The sequence below is a fragment of the Brassica oleracea genome, chromosome C5 (assembly GCF_000695525.1).
Source record: "Brassica oleracea var. oleracea cultivar TO1000 chromosome C5, BOL, whole genome shotgun sequence".
Lineage (NCBI taxonomy): Eukaryota > Viridiplantae > Streptophyta > Magnoliopsida > Brassicales > Brassicaceae > Brassica > Brassica oleracea.
Window position 1 is genome coordinate 14,109,869 of NC_027752.1, and position 11,636 is coordinate 14,121,504.

General features: G+C 34.3%; 2 long non-coding RNA genes across 11 annotated transcripts in view; both read left to right on the forward strand.

Annotated features, from left to right (window-relative positions):
• LOC106296050 overlaps positions 1 to 10,737 on the forward strand; it is a 15,536-nt gene extending 4,799 nt beyond the window's left edge. For 3 of the 10 annotated variants that reach the window (XR_001261127.1, XR_001261133.1, XR_001261129.1), the window contains 6 exons: positions 1,676 to 1,772; positions 2,612 to 2,634; positions 9,359 to 9,488; positions 9,567 to 9,914; positions 10,030 to 10,282; positions 10,371 to 10,737. This is a non-coding gene — a long non-coding RNA (uncharacterized LOC106296050). The remainder of the gene's footprint in view (positions 1 to 1,675; positions 1,773 to 2,611; positions 2,635 to 9,358; positions 9,489 to 9,566; positions 9,915 to 10,029; positions 10,283 to 10,370) is intronic. The other 7 variants (XR_001261128.1, XR_001261136.1, XR_001261131.1 and 4 more) reach the window with 7 other exon arrangements.
• Positions 4,527 to 5,143, forward strand: LOC106296051. Its single transcript, XR_001261137.1, has 2 exons — positions 4,527 to 4,741; positions 4,819 to 5,143. It is a non-coding gene; the product is annotated as an uncharacterized LOC106296051 (long non-coding RNA).
• Positions 10,738 to 11,636: the final 899 nt, after the last annotated feature.

An 11,636-nucleotide genomic window follows, 5' to 3' on the forward strand; every position in this document is an offset into this window, starting at 1 on the left:
ACGAACAAGATATCAGCTCAATCTAGGGTTTTCGACTGAAAACTCTAGAGACCTGCTTCTTGAAGAAGATGAATTTAATCTAATCTCTTCCAAGGCTTCTCGAGCAAGATGAATTGAATCAAATCTCTATCAAGGTATAAAGCTCAAAGCTAGTTTTATTAATTATCAAAAGCGTATCTTACAAAAGCCATAAGAGAGTTCTTTATATAGAACTCTTAAACCGTCATATAAAAACCTATTCCTAATAGTAAAATCCTAACGAAAAGGAAATCAACATAAAACGGAAACTCAAATAAGGAAAGTAGCCGTTGTAGCTTCTATGATGCTGCTGCATCATATTCGAAATTTAGACAACACATTTGTCGACCACACTTCAGATTACAAAACACGGTTAGTAAATTCCATTATTTATTTTAGCTATTAGGTGAATGAAGTATCAATTGGATTTTTCATTAGATGAAAGCAACTTAGCAGCCTCTAGGATTTCGATCAAGTTATTTTGTTGGTTTAACTATATCTGGTAGCTTTTAACTTGATTGATTGAAGAATATATTTGTTAATGTGAATGATTGTGTAAGAAATAGTAGAAAAAAATTAACACTTAATTGTTTGAAAATAGCAGAATAAATAGAGTATGTCTTGTCTAAAACTCTAGCTAAGGCATACTTATTTGAATCAAGTGTTTCATAAATAGATGAGATATAGGTTGACAACAACGTCAAATCTCTTCCTCAACCATCAGATGAAACCAATTATGCTGAAGTCTGAAACCTACATTCAAAAACAGAATCAATTTATTATTTATATTGAAAAAATAAATGTGTATACTGTGAGTCTATCATTCCAAGACATATTTACCTATTAAATGAGTAAGCTAGTTCTTTGAAGGCATTTCTTAAATTATTTACGTCAAGTGAAGGACATAAGAATGATTGTTGTTAAGTTGTTGGTTAGACGTGAAAAGAATGACAAAGAATATTTGGTTAGACTCGTTGAAGTATATAATACAAAAATATGTATTGTTTTAATCTTCACGTGATTCAATAATTAAAAACAAAACAAACTTTATTGAATAAATAGATAAGGGAATATCAATGTAACAAAACCATCACGAAAATATAAAAAACCAAAGCAAAGTCATAAAACAATAAATTAAAAATCCCAGCAAAATAACTCTTTATTAGGTGGCCAAATCATCACTAATCAGTCTTTGTCTTCTCCTTCTTTATGATCTTAGTGCATAACTTCTTAGAAGTAGATATCATGTCCATTTGATCACAGTCATCTTCCTTAGGCTTGTTACTTGGGGTTGAAAAATCTTCAGATGAGTTCTCATTGATACAATCTATCGCAGGAAGCTAAAAACATATGAAAAATGCATTATGTTAATTTGAACATAAGTGTTTCAAAAAAAAAAAAAAAGTTAATTTGAACATAAATATTAACGTGAGCCGCAGGCTTCATAAAGTAGTACAATATGATAACATAGGGAGGGTTCTATCACTTACGTCTCCACCAGATAGAGTTGACGAAATTGTCTCAGTTAACGAAACATTTTAGATCTTTTGCATGATGCCTGGATTTTAGCACCCTTTTAACAAAACAGAAGAATATGATTTAATATTAGTTGAGAATCGATATTTGTATATATAGTGAAAGGAAATGTATCTTACAGCTTGGTCTACAAGGATGCACTCAAAAGTATCTCCTCCAAAACTGGTGCTTTGTTTCCAAGAATGAATCAGTTTGAGAGTCAGACGTCATTCCTCTCGGTAAGGTTTGAGATCCTTAATAAGACACATTTTTTTTCGTTTGACATGTCTGCCGTGAGAGGTGGATGGGGAGTCTATAATTGTAGTGTCAATATATATAGATGGGTGAAGTAATCTAGGTTAATCGTAGGGTATGAATGGTGACCAGGGAACGACGAGGAATAATGCATTCCCTAACGTTCCTAAAAAAAATTACCATTCAGAAGGAATAATAATTTCTTCTCATTCCCTTTCATTCCCTTTTTTGTAGAGAATTAAAGAACAAAATTATTCCTTGTCAAATTTGATAAGGAATAACCATTCCTTTTCATTCCTGGTATTTTATTCCCGTACATTCCTTTTTTATTCGTTCCTCTTGTTTTCCGGATGGTCACCAGTCGGACCCGTAATTTATGGTGAGGATATATATAGGACAAACATTTTCTCTTCTGTTATTGTACACAATCGTATATTCTTATTCAATGTTAGATACTACTCTCTCTGTTTAATTATAAGTGTCGTTTTAAGTTTCGGCACACGGATGAAAGAAACAATTAATTTTGTACATTTCCTATAAAAAAAATACTATTACCTATACACTTAACCATATTTCAACCAATAGAAAAATAAATTTTGCATAAAATTAATAAATTTTGCATTGAAAATCGAAAACGACACTTATTTTGTAACGAAAAAAATTCTCTAAAACGACACTTAATATTAAACGGAGGGAGTATAAACTTTTTTTCCGCAAAAGATGGTAACCAATTAGGGAAGTTACATTTAATTGATTTTGTGTTTTTAGAATATCTTGCTAATCAATCATTTATTTATTGTGTGCATTTTACGTGGGGAGAAAGGATGAAGGAAAGAAAAAAAAAAGGTAATACTCCCTCCGTTTCATTATAAGTATCGTTTTAGGTTTCGACACACGAATTAAGGAAACAATTAATTTTATACATTTCCTATAAAAAAAACACTATTACCTATACACCTAACCATATTTCAACCAATAGAAAAATAAATTTTGCATAAAATTAATAAATTTTGCATAAAAAATTGAAAACGAAACTTATTTTGTAACGAAAAAATTCTCTAAAACGACACTTAATATGAAACGGATGGAGTATTTGATTTGTTAGAGGAACTCAATTTTTTGGGGATTTATATTTTTAATTAGTTAGGCTATAGAAGATAAGAATGATAAATTTACGTCTAAAAATTTTAATTTCAGTCGATGGGCTTTAAAAACGGGTACGGATTAGCTAAACCTCTTTTTAACACTACAATCCAAGATTCCAAACAATCTTCTTTTTAGCATAGATATCAAAGTTTCCAAACAAACCTATTTTATACTTGAGTTTTAATCTGATAGATAATCTAGGCACCACATTAAATAAAAACATGTTTCGACAAACTTGGGTGCCATCATAACGAAAATATGAGAGAAAAGTGTTGGAATCAAATCAAGAAATCATTTACAAAGTATGCTTAGAAGAACTCCGATCCTATGTTACATTTAAACTATACAGACTCCAAAGGCGAGAATAACATGACACCCAAACAACATAAACGAAAGATGCTACCTATACTACTAATAAACAATAATAAAATTTTGTGCTTCCTATGAAATTCAACCAGTTACTTATTATCTTCAATCATTTAGCTACAACATATGTTAACGTACATAACTAATAAAATATGTTATTAGTATATTACAAACAGAATCCACTCATCAACCAATTGATATCTGATAATATGAACAACACAACTTAAGGTTATTAAACAACATATCTCAACTTCAAAAAGCCACTTTCCCCATCACATAATCTCATTCGTCCATAATTAGTGCCACCATCATGGGAGTACTACAAAATTAGAAAGAAAAAAACCAAAAAAGTTAACACAATTAGCAAGTCTAAGAGTTAATTTACCATAAAAACAATGGTATCTAAAATCAAAGATTCACAATAAAATTAAACAAATTAACTAATATCCTGCCCGTAAAGCCGCCCTAGTAAGGGGATAAAGGGTTGTTGGAATGTAAAACCCTTTAAAAAATAAGGGGATAATGGACTGTTGGAGATGCTCTAAACCAAGTGCTTTGACCTATACCATAAAACATTAAACTTCAAACTTAAAAAAAAAATAATTAATCATATACCGTAAATTCTAACTACAAATGTTAAAACTCTAATATTTTTGTTATTTAAAAATATAATCTTAAATGTTAAATCGAAACCCAAAACACTATATACCAAACCCTAAACTCATTCAATTATATACCCTAAACTTAAAACTTCATATTTAAACCACACATCAAAAAATCAACATAATAAAATCCAAGTTTTAAAATTTAAAACTTTATTTTAAAACTTTATCAAAAATACAGTTTAATATAAAATATAATTTTAACCATCAAAATTAAAACATTAACCATTGATTTTTTTAATCTAAGGGATACAAATCCATCTTGGGGGTTATCTTCTAACTTCTTTCTCATTGGTTAGTTTTTTAGTACAATGATTACAATTCTTGACCATTGATGAGTTTTGATCTAATGGTCTAAAATGTTTTTTTTCTTCACTTTCTCTCTTCTCCTCGACGTCTCCTTCTCCTCGACGTCTCCTTCTCCTCTTTTCTTTTTTTCGGGAGTTCTTCACAGTCCCAGATCTTCTTCATCACTCTCACTTTATGTCTTGTAAACAAGAGAGATTCATACGTCATCATTCATTTCTTATGCCTTAGTAAATTTGGTTTTTAAATATTAGAAGTGAGAGAAGAAGAAACGTCAAAGAAGAAAAGAAGATTGCTGGAGAAGAAGAAAAAAGTTCGAAGAACGCTGGTCTTCGTCGTCGTCACGGATATTGAGCTCGTCGTCGTCGCCATCTATACTCGCCGACGTCATCATCGTTGACGTCTCTCAGATCCATCTTCGCCGGTCTCCGTCTTCACTGTAGTCACCACCACCACCGCTTGTCACCACACTGGTCACCTCTCTCTCTCTCTTTCAATCTCTCTCGCTCTTTCTCTATGTTTTGAATTTGTTCTTGTTACTGGAAGGTAGACAATGCAGAGGAGCTTGGTGGTGGAGGAGGTAACAAAACCGCTGTGTGACTTGAAGACGTCGGAGCTCTCGTGGTAACGAGACTGCGGTGGCGAAGGAAGAAGACAATAATGACCTTGCGGACACGTGATGTGGAAGAAACACACGATGATTTAGTTAGGTTTAGATTTTGTTGACGACGGCTGCTAGCTTTTATGTTTCTAGGTTTTAGATTAGGGTTGGTTTAGAATTAAACTCAGCCGTAACGTATGCATAACTCAACAAGTATGCATAATTCAACTGTAATGTATCTGAATGGTATAAGTCAACCGTAACGTTCCTATAAGTCAGCCCTATAAGTCAGCCATCAAGTGTAATTTTTTTCGAGACGTTTCATATTTTGGACGGGAACATAATCATTCCTTCAACTCTGAAATCGTCTCCGCAAGCGTCTTATCCCAAATCGTCGTATCGTTTATATAACTCAGCCGTGTCGTTTAGATAACTCAGCCATATCGTTTATATAACTCAGCTGTGTCCTCTAGATAACTCAGCCATATCCCAAACATACCCTAAAATCGAAAAACTGAATTCAGTTGATATACCCTAAACTCAATCACTTACAATCACTTATACAAATATACCCTAAACTCAAATTCAGTTGATATATGTTCTCTTACAATCATTTATACAAATATACCCTAAAACTCAAATTCAGTTGATATATGTTCATTTATATATGTTCTTTTACAATCACTAAATTATAGCCTTCATTTTCTTACAATTGACGGAACTTAGCCTCCTCATCTCTCCTCTCTTTAACTCTTTCTTCTTCTACAAAATGACGAATCCGATGAGAGAGGAAGCAACAGGATGTCGGATCACCATACATGACACTGGAAGAGAGAAAGCTTCTTCTCTAACCGACCATGATCGAAGACGACAACCACTGCTATAAATCTGTCTCAGTGATAGACCATGGATTTTACCCACTTTTAGCTCTGGTCTATAAGTGTTTTAATAACTAATTATTACTATATGAAGTCTATTTAGAGTGTTTACAAGTTTAGGGATGATTTGGAGGAAATTGTTGATTTTGGTGTCTTTTGGAGCCTTTTTTAGTGCAGAGCTGCACAGTCGCGTTAGATGTCCAGCTATGGATGGAGACCTTCCCACCGTTAGATTGAGCTCATCTTTTAAAAAACGCTATAGCTATTTGAGTTATATTTCCAATGCCACCAGTTTGAGGTCAATCAGCATCCTGTAGCATAAGTTATTGCCGTTTTACTGAAGAGTGGTCAGTCTGCCTCGCGAGAGGAAACTGTCGAGGAGATGAAGGACTGTCAATCGATGAAGCAGCATTGGTGTCGGTCGACAGTGATGCCAGAATATCGTATTAGCATATTTTATGACCGTTGAAGTCCAGAAGCAACGCCAAATTACCAGAATACCCTTGGACGACCAGAAACCCTATTTATATTATTTTTAAGCCATTGTTGACGGCTACGCTATCTAAGCTTTCTTTGATTCTTGTTCTTAGTTAGGAGAGAAAGGAGGAACTCCTTCAAAGTCCTCCTGGAACTCCTTTGGTTTTCATATTTATTCTATTGCAATTTCATCTATTCATATATGATTTCCTGTGACAACTTTATGCTTGAATAGATCCATCTGTTAGGTTTAGGGTTCAGATAGGATGAGGGATTAGCCCCAAATATAGATTGCTAAGTTTCTAGGATGTCCATCAATTGAATTGTACTTATTTCTTGTGTTCTAGAGTCGCGAACTAGAGCCATGATGTTAGGATCAATAGGCGCACGCGAGAGCATGGTTTATCTCCTGAATAATTGATATTGTGCTAGGATTCCTAGAGAAAGACGAGAGTTGATCTAGGAACCTAGTGAACATAGTTCAAACCTTCTCGGTAAAGCTCGCTGGAAGGATCGTCGATCGACAACTCGGTAGTTGTATCGATTGACGGTCTGAAAGGTGTATCGATCGACATTCCAATCGAATCGTCAATCGACACTTTCTACAGATCAACATGCGAGAGTTGAGATCTTAGATCTAGTGATATATAATCTAGACATGCAAGAGCTGGTAGATTATTGTTATTGTTTGAGTTCTTGTGCATCCAACAAACATCTTATACATATATATCATTATAATCCTAATTTCCTGAATAGAAACCCTAGATCTAGCAAACCATCCTTCCATCAAACAACTCTCTGCCAAGCTGAACAGTTGTCTTGTTCAACTTGTTTACTGCTTATTTACTGCTTTATAAACTATTAGCCTAGCTTAATCAATAACTGTTTAGATCTAATTGGTTTCCTAGCTCCCTGTGAATTCGATCCGTAAGTACTACAACTCGACCTCTTATTTGAGAGAGTATAAATCACTCCTTAGGGTAATTTGAGTGATATCACTCAAATTTTTAAAATTTTAGATCTATGTTGTTTATGCGACTGATTTGTCTCTTGAGTGGTATAAGCCAGCCGTAACGTTCCTATAATTCAGCCGTCGCGGCGTTTCGTATTTTGGGCGGGAATAAAATATTTTGGGCGGGAACAAACTCATTCATTCGACTCTAAACACAATACTTAAACTTTAATATTTTCTTAAATTTGAACCTAGATCCCTAAACTATAGAACTATAAGGTTATAAAAATTATAAACTCAGTCGTAACGTATACATAAGTCAGCTGTAATTTGATTATAACTCAGCCGTAACGTATGCATAACTCAGCCGTAAAGTATGCATAACTTAGTCGTAACGAATCTGAATAGTATAAGCCAGCCGTAACGTTCCTATAACACAGCCATCAAGTGTAATTTGTTTCGCGACGTGTCATATTTTGGGCGGGAACAAAATGTTTTAGGCGGGAACAAAATCATTCCTTCAACTCTGAACACAATATAAAACTTTAATCTTTTCTTAAATTTGAACCTCAAACCCTATACTATAGAACTATAAAGTTATAAAATTATAAAGTTTATCTTTTGAACACAATATTAAAACTTTAATATTTTCGTAAATTTGAACTTCAAACTCTAAACTATAGAACTATAAAGTTATAAAAAATTATAAACTCAGCCGTAACGTATGCATAACTCAGCCGTAACGTATGCATAATTCAGCCATAACGTATGTGTTGAGACTCACAGTATGAACTAAAGTTATCATATTCAGATGACGCACCATCTGATTCATCAAACATATAAAATCATTTTTCAAATTCATCATCTTCTTCGTCTTCTCTCATTTTCTTACTTTTTTGTTCAACTCTCTCCTTTTCTTACAATTTACAGAACTTAGCTTCTTCATCTCGCTTTTTGAGTCTTTCTTCTTCTGCAAGACGACGAATCCAATGAGAGAGGGAGCATTTTTGCAGGATGTCGGACCGCCATACATGACACTGGAGGAGAGGAAGCTTCTCTTTAACCGATCATCATCGAAAACGACGAGGACTGCAGTAGATCTGTCTCAGATTTTCAATTTTTTTTTAAATCTATGTTTATAGACCTAATTGCGGAAACAATAATTACCAGATCCATAAGATCTCAGAGAAAGATGAAGAATAAGATGAAGAAGATAGATAAAAAAGACGAAGAATAAAGATAACATAGACCCTTATTTTACTGTTGTAACATTAGACTAGTGATGACATGGCAAATCCGAGTTGATGACATGGAAAATCGGTTAGTCAGCCGCCAAACGAATATATAACTCAACCTAAATAAATCAGCCCTCATGTACAATGTAAGTCAGCCGAAACGTGTATACTATTTCAGTAATTAATATTTTGCTAATAAATCAGCCGTAATTAGGATGCAAAATCATAAGTCAGTCGTATCGTCAAATAAATCAGCCATCAAACGAATGCTATTCTAGTAGTTAATCTTTCGCTAATAAGTCAGCCGTAAATAAGCTAAGTTTTCTGTTAATCCATCCAATTATGGCTGATTAAATATAACTCGGCCATAACAACATCCCATAAGTCGGTCGTAAATTCAGTAACTCAGGTGTGGAAACATAGCTCAGCCATGTCTTAACTATAACTCAGCCGAATTTTCCAGAAATCAAATTGCTGATGTATAAGTCAGCCATAACGCGTGTACGTAAGTCAGTCGTTATCCCATAAATCAGCCATATTTCTGTAAATCAGCCGTAACTAACAGCTTTCTTATGTTCTTAAGTCATTTTTTTTTCTCTTAAGTCAGCCGCGTTGTTTAATTCAGCCGCAACGTAGCAATAACTCAGTCGTAACGACGTATATAGCACTTTACGGCTGACTTAATGAAAACACAGAACCGGATTCCTACGTGGCGCCGAGTTTTTGCTTATGTGGCACTAAAAAGTAATGACATTCTTGTAAATACGTTTTTCTCATAACATAAAAAATGCACGCTTGGTATAAAAAAAATGGCAGTAATAAAAAAAAATTGTATGGTTCTAGTCAATTATCAAATATAAATATGTAATGTTTGAGTAAACTTTTCTTAAATTTATACAATTTGTTTAAACAATTTTACTATAAAAATCTAAATTTGTAATAATCAGGTGCAAGGTAAAGATCGGCAATTGTGCAGAGCACTGTATCACAGCTAGGATTGGATGGATCGTTCATTCCACGAACCTATATTGAACAGATCCAACTTGAAAAATTGATAAATGAACTAATGAAGTAATGGTATGATTTTGCTGCTCAGACGATGATCTTTTTACTTTTTTTTTTCCGTTACATATCATTTGGGTTCGTGCATTACAGGCCCTACCAGATGATTTGAACACCCTTACGAGCGTCTGCAGATAGAGTGGCCATGAGAAACAAGAACCTCAGAAGGTACACTTCCTTTGAGGGAGTGTATGAGAAAACATTGTTAAGCATGATTATTGGGGGGTCCTTAGGGTGAGGTTCTTAGCCGAATATAAGAACCTCACCCCCAATTAAACATGCTCTTACAATCCATGTGTACTAAACTACTAAAGTATGATACACAGAGGTATGTCACATTCATATTCAACGCAAAGAGACAAGAATCTGTCCAGGCTTGCTGATTATTCTTCAAGCGATATGAGGTACGAAGAAAACAATCACGACTCACAAGCCAAAGAGGTCCAAATTTGTTTTCTCTTTTTTCTTTTCCCTTACTAGGCAACTTTAAAGTTGTCGTTTTGTAATTGAAAGTTGTTAACAGTGCAATTTTTATGGTTTTTGATATTATTGTTAGGGGTTTATGACTCAGCTTTCGGAACAAATATCATCACTCAATGAGAGAATGGAGGAGTTCACAAACCGGATTGAAGAGCTAAACTCAAAGTTGAGCTGCAACAGAAACTCTCCAAGCTGAAGTCTGCAATGGCTCAGCTCCAACTTCATATTTCATTTCTGGTCTAGACAATGGCTGTTTGACAAATTCTATAATGCTTCGTTCATCCTCATCCTCCCAATTAGCCAAGGATATTATGCCATTAATGGAAGAGGTGAGTCTACCTCTCTCGTTTATGAAATTTGAAATTTTGTTGTTATATTGCTTCGAAACGCTGAGTTTGCTGTTTATGGTGCAACCAGATATTGACTCTCTCACGTGGACAGCGTCAAGTGATGCATCAATTGGATAATCTGTGCAGTCTGATTAGAGAAAGCTCATCAGAAGAAAGGTCACGCCTAACGAGAATGGGAAGCAGTAATAGCGGCAATGCGGAATCTAGTAGACTGCCTCTCGTGTTAACATTGGCTCTTCGTGTTTAGGAGCTACTACGTTAACAAGCGGCAATAACATTTATAAGACTATAAGCACTTTGTTTCTCGTCTCTTTTTTTTGGGTATTTTTTTCTCACTGGAGGCGTTTTGTGAGCTTCCATGGTTTATTACTACGTAGACTATTACACTCATTCTCTTCTCCTATTCTCGATTAATTTTATTCAATAAAGCTCAGTTTTTTATTTAGCTTAGCATTCATTTTGCTTTTCTTTTAGTTCTTACATAATTAAAGACAAAGACGTGGATGTGAGAACAATGCTTCTTTAGAGGCAAGTATTGTGAAAGACTTTGACAAGGTAATAATGGTCTTTGATGGCTTTTTAATTCAGGTTAGCTGTTAATAGTTACAACTTACACAACACATGGATTCCGCTGACTCTCGTCTTTATTGCGGTTCTAAGGTTGAGATGATTCTCCAGTCACTAGAATGAATATGAACCCATCTCATATGCCATTTCGCTTCACAGTCAAATTCATATGGTTAGTACATTTGGTTAAACTTTAAAAATGCAGGCAAGTTTCAAAACCAAAAGTGGAAAGAGGGCGGCTGAGATCAACATAAGGAGAAAAATGTCAGTTGACAAACAGACAGAGATAGTAATCTAGTTGCATGCTTATAGGAATCTTCAAAGCAAACTTCACAAGATCATGTTTCTTTACACATTCTGGTAAACATGGATCTAAAAATGTCAGATATGCTTTGTTGCTAAGAAAAGTGGATCAGAGTTTTTCATGTTATTAAAAAAATCCTTGTTTGAGGTTCCTAATCTGACTGTGATGTCGTCACAACATAACTGAAAGTTTGAAACATATCACCGGAAAACTGCTTATTAATGCCGAAGGATCGGTGAGAAAATACATACTCCAACTTTTACTGCACGTCGAAACATACCTTCACTAATCAAAAATTTGAAATTCATGCCTGAACTAGGGATCGATAAAAAAATACATATCTCAACTCTTATTACATGCCAAAACATACTTTAACTAATCAAAAATTTGAAATTTATGCCTACTCTTTAGAAGTCAACGCTAATCCCAATCTATACTACTATTTTTGAAGTAATTTTTCGC